The 20,278-nt window shown below is 39.1% G+C and overlaps 1 long non-coding RNA gene across 2 annotated transcripts in view; it reads left to right on the top strand.

Moving 5' to 3' along the window:
- LOC309374745 overlaps positions 1-5,935 on the top strand; it is a 76,263-nt gene extending 70,328 nt beyond the window's left edge. The window contains exons 1-3 of one of the 2 annotated variants that reach the window (XR_014170709.1): positions 1,367-1,460; positions 2,565-2,687; positions 5,888-5,935. This is a non-coding gene — a long non-coding RNA (uncharacterized lncRNA). Of the gene's footprint in view, positions 1-1,366; positions 1,461-2,564; positions 2,688-5,887 lie in introns of those variants that run through there. The other variant, XR_014170708.1, reaches the window with a different exon arrangement.
- Positions 5,936-20,278: the final 14,343 nt, after the last annotated feature.

Here is a 20,278-nt window from a genome sequence, read left to right as displayed (position 1 = left end):
CAATTGGAGTTCAGTGGAAGAGGGGAAGTGACTTCCACCAACTTCCTTTCCCTTCTGCAGCCCCTTGTGTCATCTGAAAATCTGCTCCAGAGGGATGGGGACCCCTTGAAGGAACATGATTGGTAGTGTATGGGGATCCTCTCCTGAATTTCAGTCCTATCCAAGCAGAAGTGAATTTAGGGCAGCAAGACTGGTTCCGCCTCACAATAACAATGTAGTGAATTGAGCAAAATGGAAGGTGAATTTTGGCCTCACACAGTGCACCACTGAGATCTGAAAGACCAAAGTCTGCCCCTGATCTGTGTACAGAAGGTGTTCTTCCATTCAGGGGTACATAATGAAATCCAAGCCAACAAACTGAGGGAAACTTTGGGTAGCAAATGTGAACCTGAGAGTTGTGACCATCATGCAGTTTCTTTATGTACCCATAAATTATGCTCTGAAATAAATGGTCATATACGCTAGAGAATGATGAAGGAATTGTGACGTCTCTCAGCAGAGGCAGTTGTCCTCTAGGCTAGTCATTACTAAAAAGAGACAGTCAGCAAAATCAAAATGTTAAGTTTTTTTTGTTTTGTCGTGGAAAAATAATGAATTATTTTCTTGGAAGCAATGCACAGATACAACTTGTGTTTGTAAAGTTTATACAGTAGCAGAGGTCTAGGAAAGTTTGTTTCTGAAGTTCTTGGCTTCAGATGGTTTGTATTGGATTATTTGGTCAGTATCTAAAATAGCATGTGAATGCTTTACACTGTGTTTTCTTTTTCTTGCTCTTATTTCATAGAATTGTAGAGTTCTATAACCCTGAGGGTCATCTAGTCCAACTGCTGGCAATGCAGGAATCCTGTCACTTTCAGTCTCACTAGCGCTCTTGGAATACTTGGTTGCATATTATTTTGTTGAAAATATGACATAATAAAAAAGGCAATTTAAACCAGTAATTCCATAGGATTCCTAATAGAGTGTACAGTGCTAATTAAAGCACAATTTTACTTGTTAAAACCTTTGACTAAAAGCAATAAGGTTTAAGCAAGAGTTAGTTCTTTCTAACTTCTACCAAAAAATAAAAGAAAATGGTGCTTGTGTTTCCTCATCTAAGCCATCAATAGCATACATTTTCTGGATTTAGAATACATTACAACATATTTTCAGATTCTGCTGTATATAATGCGATTTGGATAAATATAAAGATGTGGCTTTATTAGACAATATCTCAGCATTGATGTTACAGGCAAATTTAAAAATATAGGGCTATGAAGGACTATCTTATTAAATATTTGTCAAGTATTTCCTGGACAATAGCAAAATAAACTTATATATGTTGCAAGAAATGTGAAATGATAGTCTCTAATGTTATTATATCCCCTTTAAGCTCTCAGCCTCTGAAAATAATATATGTACTATTGAATCAAATGGCCTTAAACTGAAAACTGTGGTATGAATCAACAGTGGAATTTTAGGTAAATTATGCAAGATTTAACCATTTGTAAAAATAATGACTTACTACGTATTACTACTGCTGTTTCATTAAAGTATTTTAAAGGACCATTGTCCTAAGTGATGCTTCTCAGAGTATTTTGCCAGTATACAAGCATTTTCAAAATGCATTGATATATCTTCCTTTCCCCCCTCAGTTCATATTTTCCTTGCACAAAATCCGTCATTGTATCTTTTTCACTCTAGATACTATGCTTCCGATCATAGGTGAGCCTTGTTTCTTATCTGGCTTGTAAAAGAGTGTCTGGATTGCCTACTTTTCTCATGATAGATCCCAAACCATTATGGGAACACCTGAAGCAATTTATGTTTCACCCTAGGTGGTGGTTCTTACTGGACTAGGACATCTGATTTTTGTTACAGTGCCTCCTTACCAGAGGCAGCACCTTCCCTGCAATATTGTCTCAAAATTTATCACTTGGTATTACTGGTTGGAGGTGTCTGCTGATGAGCAGTCTGTCCATCAGTTAACCTATGCACTAAGCATTGGGAGGGTTATTAATTATATAATTTCAGTGATTTAATCACCTGTTTTCTGATCAGTCATTTATTCATTGAGGTCCAGCTCTGAGGGCCTTCTGGCAGTTCCCTCACTGTGAGAAGTGAGGTTACAGGGAACCAGGCAGAAGGCCTTCTCAAGAGTGGCGCCCGCCCTGTGGAACGCCCTCCCATCAGATGTCAAGGAAATAAACAACTATCTGACTTTTAGGAGACATCTGAAGGTGGCCCTGTTTAATGTTTGAGGTTTTATTGTGCTTTTACTATTCTGTTGGGCACCACCCAGAGTGGCTGGGGAAACCCAGCCAGATGGGTGGGATATAAATAATAAATTGTTGTTGTTGTTGTTGTTGTTGTTGTTATATTTTAAAATGCATTTCACCAACGTATATTCATCTGAAACTTCTTAAGGCACCTCCAGAGCGATGGATTATAAAAATGAACACATGCGCCTTCAAACCGCAGCTTAAACAATTAAAATTGGTTTCCATTTTCTAATTGGGGTGGAGCTATGCAAGGGAAGGCTGACAGGATTGTTTCCAAAGGCTGAATATTCTTGTCTCTCTCAGGTCAAAGAAGCTCAGGGCTTTTCCTAAGACAAGTGGATGGAGCTGATCAAGGGAGATCTAAGTCAAATAATCTGGAACTATTTCTGAAGGTTGTTGTCCTTTGGTAATATGTGCACCTGAGATGTGAGTGTTTGGTGAAAGCTGAAGACTAAGAGCCATAGGGTTCTTGTCCCATGAATCTTTGGCTGTGGGCTAGATCCTGTGGCCTCCAAGATCTGCATGGCCAACAAAAGGAGAACTACATAACTGGATCTCTTTGGTAATGCTGTTCATCGTGTGATATAAAAAATGCTTTTGGAGAGACACAACCACTGATTAATCAGCTAAAGTTTGAGTCGATTACTCTAATTATCCTCAATGTACTATGCCAGGTAGGTGTTTGGATCATCTGTCTGTCTTGCTAAACACCTACATATCCCATTATTTGAGACACGTAGTGGGCAGAGTCATCTGTCTGCTAGTAGATTTACTCAGGAATATGAATACTTGCCTAAGGCTACCCAGTGAGTTAATGACACCAGTGAGATTTGGACTGAGCACTTCCAGATTGATAGAATAGGTTGTAGTCCTGTACATGCTTACCTGGATAATCCATTGCAATCAATGGGACTTACTTTTGAGTAGACGTGTATAGATTTACACTATTAGACTATGCTATGACAGCTTTTAGATTAGGCCAACCAGCCAGAATAAAAATGTGACAGGAACGGGCAAGGGATAACTAGTAACTTAGGGACTATACTTAAGAATCTGCAATAAAAATCATTTGAAAGCAGATTGCACAAAGTAAGAACATTTATTTTCATCAAAAATGTGTGCTATTTTTTATTATTATTGAGAGAGACATTAAACATTGATACAGCCAACCTCTGATTGAACCTTCAGCATTGTCACATATCAGGGCAGCTGAAGATTTATTATGCAATATAAAATTAGTGTATACAATAAACCTGATAGTAAATGACCTTTGCAGACATTGAATAGTATCTTTGTGGCTGAATAGAAAGGGATTTGAAAAATATATTGAATAAAATATTCAAACTCATTCAACCGTTCCCAAATTTAAAGAAAGGAAATTCTGAAGTTTTGTGTACCTTTTAAAAAAGATTCTTTCAAGTGCAGAAGACACATGAAACAAGGCTAAAATTTTCTTGAAAAATAATTTATTTAACTTAAAATGAAATATTGCCAGAATGCAAGATTGTAATTTTTCCTAGTGTGGGTAAATCAATTAAGAAGTTAAATTACTGAATTAAAAATATTTCAAGCAATTTAAAAAGTACCCATGACTGATAAGGCAATGTATTTTTCATTGATTAGTTATGGCATAAGCTTTTGTGGACCAGAAAGCAGTCCATCAGATGCATTATTCTTGATTGGCTATTATAAATTTATGCTAAAAAGGTTCATTAATTTTTGTAGGTCTACTTTGAGTAAAACTTAGTTGCATACCACCCTCAGTCCTGTTAAGTTCGGTGTGCTTAGTCCTAGATTAGTGTGTGTAGAATACAATCTTATACATACTTGGGTGTAAGCCCCCTAGTTTGTTTCTGAGTGGATATGTGTAGAACTCTACTAGAAGATTTCATAAAACCATGCTGTAAAAAACTGCTTAAGTTTTTATTTTTAAAAATGGCTACTGTCACCCGATTATTTTCAATTAAGGAAGCTTCTTTTAGTCCCAATTGGAATGAAGAAATGTTTTAGCGTACAAATGATTGGAATTCTAGTACAGTAGCAGAAGTAAATATCTATTGAAATGTGATGAGGTCTGCAGACTGATAGAAAGGTTAACGTCTTTCTACTGTATTAGATCACTGCTTTTTCTCACATATGACTTTTGTGTTGATTTAAATACTCAGCTGGAAGACCTTCTGTTGATTGTTCAGCAGGCTGGGCAGTCTTCGGTGGACAATCAAAAAGTGCCTACTGCAGGAGAATCCCACTGGCACGATGCCTTTGTGACTCTTAAATCTGATTTCACAGAACTTGAAAAGAAGTGCCCTGAAGCTTTAATGCAGCTTAGTCACAAAGTGGAAGTGACAAAAGACTGTAGCATAGAAAAATCAAAAGCAACATCCACGATATTTCAGAAATGATACTGTACATTTAGCCTTAAAAAAACCCTCTTGCTTTTATTTATGTTTAAATGTGAGAAAATCATGCTATGTGCCCCCTCCCTATTTGTCTTAAATATAGTACAATCCTTACGTCTCTGAATAGCTTGAGGGAGCACAGAATTTGTATGCAGTAGAGAAAGACATAAAACAAACTGCTACATAGTAGAGGAGGCTAGAGAAAGGGAAATAAAGCTTCTTGATAATGATCCAGATGTGAAAGGTAAAGAGGAGGAGAAGAAAGTGTGTTATCAAAATATATATTCAAATAATTGGTTTATATGCATCCAATAACAGGGATGGGTAGATTTGTCAAATTTGGTTTTACTCCATTTCCTGGTCAGTGTGCATTAAAAAAGAAATAAAAAATCCATGTGCAGTACTCCTAATATACATGAATTTTTGTACACTTTTTACACAATATATTTACTGCATTTTTGCATAGTATAATGCACCCCAATATGCACTCATTTGTACACACTTTTGCATTGCAAAATTCAGAGAAGTTTGAATTTTGTAGGACAGCTGTAGTTTGGTTTGTGTATTTGTGAAGTGCAGTTAGGTAGGTTCACATTAAAATGCAAGCTAAACTAATTTCTCCCCCATTACTACCCAAAAAACGGCCACGATGAGTCAATGTCGGCACAACAAGTTGGGAATAAGGGATTTTGAAGATTTTAGCTTTAGTCATATTGACCCTCTCTTGATATTCTACAGATTTATTCTTCAGCTACATGGGATCTTTTTCTGATTGGTACATTGAGGCTTCTGCAGCTGGTGAAAGAGTTCCCTCCACTCATTCAAGGAGTCAGTGTCTGCATATGATTTCCTGTGCAGGATGACTCCCTTCTGGAAACATCTGGCCTCAACAGGAAGGATTAGGATTGAATGGCACCATGACTGGCCTTGGTTGTGTCCAAAGCCCATAAAACGCCAAATGGAATGTGGAGCACAAACATTTTCTAGATGATATATTACAGTCTAACTTTGTATTATGCCAAAGAAGCAGTGCTTCACCTCCCTGAATATTTAATGAAAATAAAAACAAATATTTGAGTGGCATAAGCCTCTCAGAGTTTAATGCGGGAATGTGAGAGAGTTTTAAGCCTGACTATAAACATGAATAATGTATACCAGTGAAAATGTGATGCTCAAAGTTGTTACAGGTACGTACATAACAATCTGATCCTGATGTATTCCTCACAGGCTGACAGCAGAATCTGGACAGATCTGGAAGTGCCGAAGCAAACCCGAACATCTCTGCTGCATTTGGGCATGTGCTAGTGCAATGAATGGTATGAGAGACAGGCTTTCCTACTGGTTGTGACAATTTCTCATAGTGTAGATATTGCCTCTTTTTTGACCTTCAAAATATGGCAACCCTAAATATAACCACTCAAACCCTCTGACTCTCAGAGCCAGGAATTTGGGCTTGGGTTATAGCAGAAATCTTTCTAAATTTTGTGCTGTGGCATTGGAAACTGCTGAGAGAAAAATGAGAAAAAGTAGCAATCTTATACTACACTTACAATATTGTGCAGTGCTAGATAATCTAGTAAAAGATTCAGGGAGCAATCTCAGCCCTGGCCAGGCAGTAATGGGACCTATGGAACTACTGCCACATCTACAACCCCAGTGCGGCAAAACGCTGGTGGAGCCCAGCACAGCTGGACAGAAGGTTATCTCCACCTCATCCAAACTCCCCCATCCTGCCTAGTAGAACAGGGCTTTGGATCACTATATTACTAGAACTAAAGACAGTGCAAAGGAGGGTGAAATATGTTGAGACATTTGAAATGTATGGGTCCCTCAAGAGACTTTTGCAAATGCAGTGCATTTTACAAGTTCCATCATCTACTGCCCTTTCATTCCCCAGCCCAAGCTTCCAAGCTGCTCCTTAAGGTTATTTTTTTTGGGGGGAGGGGGGAGATAGAGACTCTCTAGAATAGCTTTTGGCCAAAGTGAAATTTGGGGAGTCCCTATATAAGGATGGAAGTTATTGTGTGCATTAGTTGCTTTAGCTCATGCATCCCCAACTTGCAGCTCTCCAGATGTTCTGGCCTACAACACCCATGATCCCTAGCTAACAGGACCAGTGGTCAGAGATGATGGGAATTGTAATCTAAAACATCTGGAGGGCCAAAGCTTGGGGATGCCTGCTTTAGCTCCTCAATTTGGACATGCTGATATAATAATTTGTCACTTGGGCTGCAATGTTAAATACAATTACAAGGAAGAGTAGGCCCAATGGGACTTACTTCTGACACTGTATTTAATCTCTTGTATTTGTGTTGCAATAATAGCAGTGGCTTTCAAAAGATTATTCAAATAAACATAAATACATATGCAATTGTTCACATTGGGTGTTATTAACTAAGTTTACTCAAGCAGACTCATTGTAACTAATGGACCCAACTTTGGGTCCACTCACTCTTCCATTTTCCTCTGTGATTTCAAGTCACAAGCCTGAGAGGTTCATTATTTTGTCCTGCCACTTTCCCTGGGAAAACACACTGTTTACTGCTGAATCAAACCAAATGTCAATCTGCAGAAAACCCAGCTGGCATTTGTTCTGATTCAGCAGGGAACAGTGGGTTTTCCCTGGGAAAGTGGACGGACCCAAAAATACCCCCTCTCAAACCCATGATTTGAAATCAAGGGACAAAAAGGAAATGTGTATGAGCCCTTTTGTTGTTTAGTCATTTAGTCGTGTCGGACGCTTCGTGACCCCATGGACCAGAGCACGCCAGGCACTCCTGTCTTCCACGGCCTCCTGCAGTTTGGTCAAAATCATGTTCGTAGCTTCGAGAACACTGTCCAACCATCTTGTCCTCTGTCATCCCCTTCTCCCTATCCCCTCCATCTTTCCCAACATCAGGTTTTTTTCCAGGGAGTCTTCTCTTCTCATGAGGTGGCCAAAGTATTGGAGCCTCAGCTTCAGGATCTGTTCTTCTAATGAGCACTCAGGGCTGATTTCCTTAAGAATGGATCGGTTTGATCTTCTTGCAGTCCATGGGACTCTCAAGAGTCTCCTCCAGCACCATAATTCAAAAACATCAATTCTTTGGCGATCAACCTTCTTTATGGTCCAGCTCTCACTTCCATACATCACTACTGGGAAAACCATAGCTTTAACTGATTAATTTCAATGGATCTGTACTTGGGAGAGACATAATTCAAAATGTACAAAAAAAGAGAGGGCTAAAGATAGCAGATACTGTTTCGTAGGCTATTCATACCTCTGTCATGTTGGGAGCACATCTACTACATGTCCAGAGCCTTGGCAATGTTCATATTAGACACGTACTGTCAAGTGTGGATGTGTTTACACTTATTCGTTTCCCACAGCATTCAGAAGAGGCACAAATAGAAGCTAATTAATTTTGTAAGTCACTGATGACAGGCATAACAGTTGAACAAAACAGAGCAACAAGTCAATTACATGTTGTCACCTGTAACGGTGTAAAAATACCTTTTTAATTCTCCCTTATCTTTCCAGCGTCATCTTTTTATTTACAGTACAAAAGATTCTAATTTTATATATTGTACAAGTTGTGAAAATTGGATTGGATTCACTGCTTATTTTTGTTGAAAGCCTGCACCACTCTGTTGTGACTATTTGAGGGTAGGGAGACTGTTTACTCTCAAGATGGAAACAGGTAGCAAGTTTGCATTCCTTGAGAATAGCTCCCATATTAAGCATTTTTCCTAACTTTAAATGGGAAATCATTTTATTTCTTTTACTTAGCTAAATGTAAAGTATACACACACACAATTCTGACTTGTATAACAGCCAGAAATGCATTTGTGCATATGTGGATATGGTATATATTTCTTTGCTCTATCAAGCTCTAGGGAGTTAGTGACATTCAAAGGCTAAGTAAGGTATAATTAAGTTTGTGATTAAACTGAGTATAATTACGTTAGTTACAGAGTGGGGACAGGAAGGTTAACTTAAGTAATGGTGCACTAGCCTTTTAACCTTTACCAACACAGTCCTATAAACGTCTACTCAGAAGTGAACCCCATTGAGTTTAAGGGATTTGCTCTGAGGTAAGAGTGTATAAGATTGCAGCCTAGGTCTCCAGTATAACTATCCCATAAACTGTTTGTAAGACTGATTCCCTCCCCACACTTTGACTATGTTTCCTTAGTATCTGGTACATAAATGGTCATCTTTCCTGACCATATTTGAAACAGTAGTGGGATGAGGCTGGTAAAAAACCCACTATGTTGACAGTATGAGTAGTATTTCTATTCTGTAAATCAGGGATGACTAACCTGCAGCCCTCCAGCAGTGGGACCTTGGGGGACTCAAATTTCAGCAGTGAGAGTTGGTTGTGGGTGTGATCTAACAAAGACAACCTGAGTATGTGTTTATAAATTACTGCATAAAAGGGTATGATATAATAATTGGTGTTTTGCAGCAAGTTGAGGTAAGAAGTGATGAGGGAAAATTAGCTGATGGTTAATTTTTTGGTTATTATTTTTAAGCCATCACACATAGAGCCTATTTTTTGGCATTCCTTTAAAATAGCCCTCTCCAAATTGGTGCCCTCCAGAAGGACTCCAGCTCCTATCCACTTCAGACTGCATAGTCAGGTGCCAGGTATGATGGGAACTGTAGACCATCTGAAGGGCACCATGTATAGCTTCTAGGTGCCTTCCGCCCCTAGTCAGAGTAGAATATAAATTGAAATGATGTGAATAACAAAGTGAGTGTCGCAAATTCTCCAGAGCGCTTTAGCAGAAATGCTCAGAGTTCCAGGTTCTTCAGTGCAGTGCAGTGTATTTATTGTAAGCTATATATACAAATATCTACAGGCTATAATACACGAGCAGTTCATACAATCAAACAGAGTACCTGGCTGAACCTTAAGACAAATACTAAGACCTCTAACGCTTTCTCTCTGACCACACTCTTCTACACCACCACTCTTACTGTTGGACAGGTTTCCCTTTTAAACCGATGACAGCCAATCAACTGACAGCACATTACTGCTGAGTCATTCTGACCCAGCACTTCCATAGAAAGTATTGCAGGCTGATTGCATCAGCTAGCAAACTCAAGCGGACAGACTTACTATCTCACACAGCATTCTGTGAATCCCGACAGTGAGGCCACCATGTTGATGCAGGGATGCCCTTTACATATGGACGGCATACCCACCAACATTTCTCTGATCATTCTATAACGATGATTTTACTATTTATACTCCACATATGTTACTGGGTTGCCACAGTCACTCTGGGCAGCTTCAAGCATATATAAAAACATAATAAAATATTAAACATTAAAAAAACTTCCCTATACAGGATTGCTTTCAGATGGCTCAGGGGTCGGATAAATTAATACCCTCCAACATTTCTCCAATAAAAATAGGGACATCCTAAGGAAAAGTGCTGGGACGCGGGTGGCACTGTGGGTTAAATCACAGAGCCTAGCACTAGCCGATCAGAAGGTTGGTGGTTTGAATCCCCGCGATGGGTGAGCTCCCATTGCTCGGTTCCTGCTCCTGCCAACCTAGCAGTTCGAAAGCACGTCAGAGTGCAAGTAGATAAATAGGTACCGCTCCGGCGGGAAGGTAAACGGTGTTAACGTGTGCTGCTCTGGTTCTCCAGAAGCGGCTTAGTCATGCTGGCCACATGACCCGGAAGCTGCACGCCAGTTCCCTGGGCCAATACAGCGAGATGAGCGCCGCAACCCCAGAGTCGGCCAGGGGTCGACCTAATGGTCAGGGGTCCCTTTACCCTTTACCTTTATACTGGCATACAGTTCATTCCTGACACTTTCATGGGGGGAATCATTGGAGAACAGAAGCATGCTTGTGCCAAAAGTGTGAAGGAGGGGCAACTCTGTCCAATGGTCTTCGTTACGGTGCAGCACATTGCACACTGGTATGAACGAGATTTAGCTTTAAGGAAAAGTGGCACATTCAGGAATCAAATCAGAAACTGGGATGGCTTCTCTAAATCAGAGATGTCCCTGGGAAATAGGGACACTTGCAGGCTCTGGGATGGAGTGTTTGTGGATTTCCATATAATCATCTTCTCCTCCTGTTCTCCTCCTTCATAGGACTTTAAACGTCTTCAATAAAGGTTGATGTGTTTAGCCCTACTGCTAATTCTGCTACTTGCATGAAAACATAGAAAGAGGTGAGCCATTTAAAAACATTCTATAGAAACATTTTTATTGTAAAGGAACAGTACAGCTTTACAACAGTACAACAACCCAGCTAGTTCAAAACCAGCTAATTTTCGCACATTGAAAGTTGAACCTATTGAGTTTTGATTCAAATGCACAGTATTTAAATTTATCAAGGGAGAAACCAGCAAAAGAATATTGCATTGTAATTTCACTTCTTAATATGAATCTTCCTGTTCTGGGTTTCAAGCAGCCAACCCTTTCCTCCCCTGGAAGACTGTTCCATCCTGACCTCCTTTCTTCTGCTTTTTATTTCTAACTGACAGCCAGCATTCCAAGGCTACTCAGCATCCTGAGTCCTCATTGGGCTGAATGTGTGTGAGAATTGGGTAAGGGATGTACAGCATCTAAGGAGAATTATATGAAAATGATGGTATTTAACACCGGTTAAACTATCAAAAAATTACAAAACAAAAGACAGTAAGTGTTGGAAGTGTAAAGAAGCAAAAGGTACATTTTATCATATGTGGTGGCAATGTAAGGTCATAAAAAGTTTTTGGGAAATGATCTATAATGAATTGATTTTTTTAAAAAATAACCTTTGTTAAAAAACTGCATGTTTTCTTAATAAGTATATCTGGAACGGATATACTGAAAGAATATAAAAGTTTGTTTATGTATGCGACAACAGCCACACGGACACTTATAGCCCAACACTGGAAAGAAGAACGAGTCTCAACTAAAGAAGATTGGCAACTTAAATTAATGGAATATGCTGAAATTAACTGGAAGACTAAGAAATCAAGAGGACAACAAATATATATATATAAATGGAAAATGTTTATTGCATATTTACAAAAGCATTGTAATAAAGTTAATACAATAGCAGGGTTTTTAATAACACTTGTAATATTAAGGACAAATATTAATTAAAATTGGAAATATTTAAAGATAATAAAATTATAGACATGTACAATATAAGAAAATACAAAAGAACCAGGGGGAGGGAATGGAAGGAAGTCAAGGGATCTGAGGAATCCCAAAATATGGATTTAATATGGTATGAAAATGTTTTATTTTCTATTTTTATTTTAATTGCATCTGTTTATTATGTCATGTGAAGATAATGTTTGATTGTGAAAATAATAATAATAATAATAATTGGGTAAGGGATTGTGTGTTTAGTTTATTATTTTTGTTGTTGTTGTTGTTTAGTCGTTTAGTCGTGTCCGACTCTTCGTGACCCCATGGACCAGAGCACGCCAGGCACCTCTGTCCTCCACTGCCTCCCGCAGTTTGGTCAAACTCATGCTGGTAACCTCGAAAACACTATCCAACCATCTCGTCCTCTGTCGCCCCCTTCTCCTTGTGCCCTCCATCTTTCCCAACATCAGGGTCTTCTCCAGGGAGTCTTCTCTTCTCATGAGGTGGCCAAAGTACTGGAGCCTCAGCTTCACAATCTGTCCTTCCAGTGAGCACTCAGGGTTGATTTCCTTCAGTATGGAGAGGTTTGATCTTCTTGCAGTCCATGGGACTCTCAAGAGTCTCCTCCAGCACCATAATTCAAAAGCATCAATTCTTCGGCGATCAGCCTTCTTTATGGTCCAGCTCTCACTTCCATACATCACTACTGGGAAAACCATAGCTTTAACTATACGAACCTTTGTTGGCAAGGTGATGTCTCTACTTCTCAAGATACTGTCTAGGCCTGTCATTGCCCTTCTCCCAAGAAGCAGGCGTCTTTTAATTTCGTGGCTGCTGTCACCATCTGCAGTGATCATGGAGCCCAAGAAAGTAAAATCTCTCACTACCTCCATTTCTTCCCCTTCTATTTGCCAGGAGGTGATGGGACCAGTGGCCATGATCTTCGTTTTTTTGATGTTGAGCTTCAGACCATATTTTGCGCTCTCCTCTTTCACCCTCATTAAAAGGTTCTTTAATTCCTCCTCACTTTCTGCCATCAAGGTTGTGTCATCTGCATATCTGAGGTTGTTGATATTTCTTCCGGCAATCTTAATTCCGGCTTGGGATTCATCCAGCCCAGCCTTTCGCATGATGAATTCTGCATATAAGTTAAATAAGCAGGGAGACAAAATACAGCCTTGTCGTACTCCTTTCCCAATTTTGAACCAATCAGTTGTTCCATATCCAGTTCTAACTGTAGCTTCTTGTCCCACATAGAGATTTCTCAGGAGACAGATGAGGTGATCTGGCACTCCCATTTCTTTAAGAACTTGCCATAGTTTGCTGTGGTCGATACAGTCAAAGGCTTTTGCATAGTCAATGAAGCAGAAATAGATGTCTTTCTGGAACTCTCTAGCTTTCTCCATAATCCAGCGCATGTTTGCAATTTGGTCTCTGGTTCCTCTGCCTCTTCTAAATCCAGCTTGCACTTCTGGGAGTTCTCGGTCCACATACTGCTTAAGCATTCCTTGTAGAATTTTAAGCATAACCTTGCTAGCGTGTGAAATGAGTGCAATTGTGCAATTTTGTACTTTGTCACAACTCTGTGTTCTCCAGAGCATACAAATACCTCCCTTCCTCTTGCTTCTCAGTGAACCATTTGTGCTCCATTTCTGTCAGCTGTCACTCATCTGCGTTTGCAATTAGAGGGGTTAATATTTATGCCAGCACATTAATGCATGTACACAATTAATTTGGTATAAAATGTGCATGAAATATATTATGATACAGTTGTATATCGGATGACAATGTTATTTGTTATTTTGCTTAAATGATCCTTTTGATGAACTCTTAGGCTGCATCTCATATAAAGCATTTAAAATAAATTGATAGCTATTGTGCATGTGTCAAGTATTGCCCCTCACCCGGAACATGGCTTACTATTCCCAAATAAATAATTGTATAGTATTTTAAGGCTTTAACAACTGTAGGATCAGTGGAAGTATGTTTGTGAGTTTTAACCATTCTATGTAAACCATTCCTTATCATCAGAGGGTTATCTTTTGACATTGCAGTGAGATAGAACTATACAGTAAATAATGGATTGTGAGATGCAGCCAGGCTTGCAGAAAATAACTATTTGAGGGATGGTGCATGAACAGAAAGCTGTAATTTTGACAGGTGGCAAGGTGTCGTGTCACCAAGCCCTCCTAAAGCCTCATATCTCATACCTATTGATTAATGGCTCTAATTAAGGAATGAAATCAAGCATGTGAAGACAACGGATCGCTTTAGGTCCTTGTTTGGTAGTTTTCTCTTCCTGGCATACAACTCATCCATCTAAATATCACTGCTCTTTCATTTATTACAGCCGGATGATACCAAAAAGGAAGTTGAGGGGGTCCATTCTGAGCTTGTCATTCCAGAACTTGATTTGGTAAGAACTGAGGTAAGGAGATGTGTTAGAACATCATTGGAATGATTGTGGTATTATCGGTTTGCAAAACATCCTGCAAAAAACAAAAACAAATGAGAGATAAGAAGAATGGTAACTGTTCTGCAATTCTGTTGCTTAAGGCCCAAATCCTGGTGCCAGGTACAGTTTGTTATGTGCATGACTTGGTCTTGAACGAAATGAATTCAGATTTATTCCAGTGTAATTGGGAGTGAAAAGCAACTGTTAAAGGTATACTCACACACCAAGTTTGAGATTTATTCAAATTTGATTATCTTAAATCTAGGGATTTTCCAGGAGGAGGGGGGGGATCTGCTCAAAATGTTGTATGTATATCTTTTGGGGAGAAAAATGAGAAAATGAGGTGAAATAGGAGGGCTTTGTTAGTAAGCCCAGCAAATCAGGTTATATTAATGAATCTTGAATACTATCTGCCTTGCTGCAAGTATGCACTCTGCTTACTAACAAGACCAAAAGTCTGACATTATGCTACACCGCTAAACAAGTCCCTAGGGGAGAAAGAAATGCTACTTCCCCCTGAATTATAATGCTAAAGCTTTGAATCCTTTGCAGGCTAGCTGGAGAGAGCCATCACCTGGAAACTCCAGAATACAGGGAAGGGGGGGGGGAACCCTCTTTTTTTAAAAAACAAAAACAAAACTGTGACTAAAAGTGGGGAGAATCTGGTACACATGTAAAAATAAAAGTTTGTTATTCAACAGTAGCTCAGAAAGGTGGAAGCTTCTATTTAACTTCAAGGAAGCATCCATTAGCATGGAATAGTTGTGTAAATATACTTCATACTATCTTTTTAAAGCAAGAAAGAAAGGGAAATTAACGATGCACAGATTTTGTTGATACAACCTAATTAATTACATAATATAGAAGGTATATTGTTTCAGTCTATCAAGCATACTTAAGGTGAGGTAGGGCAAGGCTTGATTCTCCTGTGAGTGACAGCTGAAATCTACTCTGAGCACAATGATTGTAAGATACTAGACCCTTAATGTGACAATCCTATACTGGTTTTCTTGGAATTAAGTCCCAGGGAATAAGCATGTATAGGACTGTAGTGTTAGTTTGCAAAGAAGGCTGTGCAAAACAAAAGCCTAGTGAATATTTTATTGGCTATGCTTTTAATTTCTGCTTTTAGATTTTTTATGTTTCCTGAGATCAAGAGGGTGGGGTCCTTGTTGTGAATCAAAACTTGAGGTAAAAACTTAATGGATTTTAAATAATTTAATAAAAATGTTTAGCATGTTGGAAAGTACAAGCATTTTGTTTGTGCCATAGACAAAGTTTTGTTTTAGCAAGTTGCATTTTGAAATTTTATCATTGCAAGGTAACAGCAGGAAAAAAAATAATTCGGTGTATTCCCCCTTTGTGTCATCTTATTTATGTGTCGGTATACAATGTTAAACCTGGGCTTCATCCCAAAAGTGTGGAATGGGTTTTAGACAAGTCATACATATCAAAGCTACTGGTAAAATATTAGGAGGATATGATAACACTGTGATTAATAGTAATGAATATCTAATACTAATGAATTGCAAACAGACCCTTTCCCAATGCTTAAATGTATAACAGTTTGTGTAAAATACTGACTATGAGGAAACCATTGGTAAATGTGGTATATATGTCTCCTTTTAGATTGATTGCAAAGGTAATACATGACAAGAAAAGCTTCACACAGGATCAATTAAAACAGGACCGATTGTGTAGTGTTTTATTAATTGAATAAAGCATCATGCATAAAGAAGCTCTAAGAAGCAAAGTTCCTTTCCATTTATTTGATCAGTTAAGCTTCCTCTATTGCTCTTTATAAATTAATTTTGCAGATTACCTCATCTTTTTATTTATTTTTAAGAGCCTCCATTGAAAGATTAGAGATAACGATAAAATCATTGCTTACTGAAGCAAGCCGACTTTGAATCCAGCTATGCACATTAGAAAGATGTTACACACTGCATACTTTTAATAATGATCATTTAGAAGATAATTTTAGCATCCACACAAGAGAAAAATGGATTTTTGATGAGTTCTTATATGACCATATGTGGTATTAGTCAGTGTGAGGTATTGCTAGCAAGCTCATTGCTTTCAAAAATCAAAGTTAAATGGTTCATCTATCATCAGAATTTGTGTCTGAGCGACTTGTCTGAACATCAGTATGATTTATGGTTTGAATTGGAGGAGTCAACCATGCATGTTTCTTAGTTTATCGTTTTATGCTGTCTTCAATTAAATGTCTATAAACACAGTGATGGCTTTATGACACTGTCCATCAATAAAGACTATCAGATTTTGCATAGAATATGTAATTTTCTGGAAAATAATGACCTTTTGACTTCGAGGTGTCCTGTTGTACACATGATATATTTGGAAGGGATAGACTTTAATTTTTATCCTACCTGCTTTTATTCCTGTCCTGTAGACTAATTAAGGAAGTGACTGTATTTTGTTTCATCCATTTCACACAGAATTAATATACAGACTTTTTAATGAAATTATAAACAGGGGATGCACTATGATGGTTATAGCTCTCAAAGGTATTTATGAAATCTTGATTTTTATTGAGATGTAAACAAATATACAATGAATTCTATGCATTTTATTGCATATTGATTTGGTGTTTGATTGTTTTATCATATAGAAGCCTTTACTAAGGGAAATAGCACATGCATTAAAATTAAATTAAACCATGCTGCAAAATGGATGAATGCAAGGAAAACACAGGCTTTCATTTTCTTCAGGGACAATGAATAATGGTATGTTCGCTCTTCATATTTATGAACTACTCTATTGCATTTGCAGGGGCAGCATATGGAGGCTGAGCCATCTTTTTGAGCAGCTGTGCCCTTATAGAATTGCCATCAGCTATGCATTAAAAATAGTATTCCAGATCTTAAGGCAGAACAGAAGATTTTAATGACTATATATTGCACATTTTTTTTCATATAACATGAGGATGGGTAAAAATATCAAGCAGTTGCGGTGTGGTTCCGAAGGACTGTGAAGCACTAATTTGTAACTAAGCATTTTTATACACAGCTGGTGTTATTAGAAATATTTGTGCTCCCAGCCTCCCTCTGGTATATTTAGACAGGTGAAAAACTGGAGATGAGAGAATTTATATGAAAGCTGGATCTGTATTCCGGCTTCCTGGTATTCTATGTCTGTATGCGAGTATAAATGTTTCCATTCCGTTAAGCTGCATTTTCTTTTGCCCTTGGTGCTTGCTCCCTCGTGAATTACAAAGCGGCAATCACTGGACAGTCCTAAAGATTCTCTTTTCGCTTTCCTGGATGTACAGGTAGAGTCTGAATTGAATTATCCAACCACACAATCTTCCTCACCCCTTTAGATTTCCAGGGGTATATTCCCCCCAACTCCCCATTTCTGGATTGTGGGCAGAAACTCTCTAAAGAAAACAAGGGATATGATCAAGGAATGTGATTGGAGTACATCCATCTCCCGGGAATAGAGAAAACAAGTAGATGGCTGTCCCTTACGTCTCACTTTTATGCATTTCCACCCTTTAGACCTCATCGGATATAATTGACCAGCCCAATGATGGGAGTTTTCTTCAGGTGTGCAATTCCATTTAGATATTTTCATCTGCTAAAAAATGTGGTTTATCCGTTAATAAAAGTGGGGAAATCCTTCCCTTCATAGGTGATGCTAGCAGGAGGTCCTAAGAAAAGCAATGTCATAGCTGATCTGCAGAGGAGACAGAAACAGTCTCTCTCCATAGTATTGTTCTCCATACTAGTTTTAATTGACCTGACTTATGGGTGTGTTGCTTAAGGTAATAATAATAATAAGCATGAGTATTTTAACTCCTTACATTGTTGTTGGTCCGGAGGCAGTGCTGGATTACCAAATAGGCAGACTAGGCACTGGTCTATGGGCCCCACACCTTTTAGGGGCCCCGTGACAATGGATCAAAATAATATTGATTGGATATTGAAACAAAATTACAATCACTCTTTCTTGATTGTTATCCCACTAGAGTGCCCCCCCCCGAGATTTTGACTACCTAGCGGCCTCCACAGGTTTTAATTAGACGCTGGCTGCAAGTGTTATTTTTCCCAAACTGTACAGTCTCAATGATATTCAGTGTGGTGGCTTGATGAGACATTTATTATTTTGCTATATTTGAGATTTGTGAAACAATGGAGTAGCTTTATTTATGTTCCTTTCAATCATTTTCTTACATCTATATCCTGCAATTCTCTTGTCATGGGACCACCATTTGTCTGGTTGGCCACTGTGAGAGCAGGATGTTAGACTAGATGAGCCATTTGCCTGGTCTCTCAGGCTCTTATTATCTATTTATATTCTTTTTTACATTTGTGAAGGTGGCATACATGTGGTTCCCAGGCACTGACAGGACCCAGAGCTGCTTAGCTTTAGCAAAGTGGTGCTATCATGTGCCTTGAGACCATACACTGGGGCAGTTTGCCCTATATTTTCTCCTGGGATGAAACTCCATCACATGGGTAGTAGAGCCACCTGATATCTTCGCTTTGCCAGGTGAGCTCCCTGGGATTGCCTGGGTGTTATCTTAAAGCAGGACTAGGGAACCTGTGGACCTCCAGATGTTATTGAACTACAACTCCCATTATCTCTGTATATACTCCATGCTGGCTGGATCTGATGGGAGTAGTAGCCCAACAAAATGCTTGGAATGAACTAGTCCTGTTTAGTGTAAAAGGTAAAGGTAAAGGTACCCCTGCCCACACGGGCCAGTCATGTCCGACTCTAGGGTTTTGCACTCATCTCACTTAAGAGGCCGGAAGCTGGCGCCGTCCGAAGACACTTCCGGGTCACTTGGCCAGCGTGACGAAGCTGCATCTGGCGAGCCAGCACCAGCGCCGCACACGGAAACGCCGTTTACCTTCCCGCTATAAAGCGGTACCTATTTATCTACTTGCACTTAGGGGTACTTTCAAACTGCGATGTGGGCAGGAGCTGGGACCGAACGACGGGAGCTCACCCCGCCGCGGGGATTCGAACCGCCGACCATACGATCGGCAAGTCCTAGGCACTGAGGTTTTACCCACAGCGCCACCCGTGTCCCATTCCTGTTTAGTGTAGTTCATTGAATTATTTCAAAAAAAAATCTCTGAACTGCACCTGAAAATAGGTCACGTAATTGATGGGTGAACTAAACATGTACAGTCATACCTCCGGTTAAATACGTTTCAGGTTGAGTGTTTTCAGGTTACACTCCACAGTGACCCAGAAGTAATGGAACGTGTTACTTCTGGGTTTCGCCACTCACGCATGTGCAGATGCTCAAAATGACGTCACGCTCACGCGTGGAAGCGGCGAATCGCAACCCGCGCATGTGCAGATGCGGGTTGCGTTCGCTTCAGGATGCGAATGGGGCTCCGGAACGGATCCCGTTCGCATCCAGAGGTACCACTGTATTATGTTCACTTTGGGGCAGAACTTTGAATAATTTCTAGTTCATTTTAAAGTTTATTCTTTTACATATGTTTTTAATTGTTATTTATTCATTTATATACTGCTTATTTGCCTCTTATATATCGTTTACTCTTCAGACTCTTTTGACCTCTGCACTTAAAGATTGTAATTGTTGGGAAGAATTTAATTAAACATTTCACATTCCACTGAATGTGTATTTTGACAATTTCTTAGTCTTCTTAAGTATATTTTTCACTGAATATAAAATGAGCTAGTTTCTTTTGTAAAGCAATGAATGTGGATGGGCATTTGTTCCCTTTTGGATATCTTGAACTTTAACGAGTTCTGACACAGCAACTGACACGAGCTCTGACACAGCAACACCTAGAGAGTGATGAAACCTACCTTAGTGTGAAGCTTCTGGGTTGATAAGACTTTCCATAAATACTGGGAGACTGTGTCTTCATCCCTTGCCTGCTTGACAAAATAGTGTTTTCTGCCAGGTTCCAACTTCTCCAGAACTTGTAGCTGAAGCTTGCAGCTCCAGAAATTCATCCCAGGAATTGTGGACTGGACAATAATCTCGCAATTTATACCAGGTATGGCCATTCTCATGTCAGGTGTAATTTTTCTTTTTCATTTGTCAACCAAATATGGACAT

The sequence above is a fragment of the Podarcis melisellensis genome, assembly GCF_964234715.1.
Source record: "Podarcis melisellensis genome assembly, chromosome: 7".
Lineage (NCBI taxonomy): Eukaryota > Metazoa > Chordata > Lepidosauria > Squamata > Lacertidae > Podarcis > Podarcis melisellensis.
The sequence above is the reverse complement of the archived record's forward strand: the minus strand, read 5'-3'. Positions and strand labels throughout refer to the sequence as shown.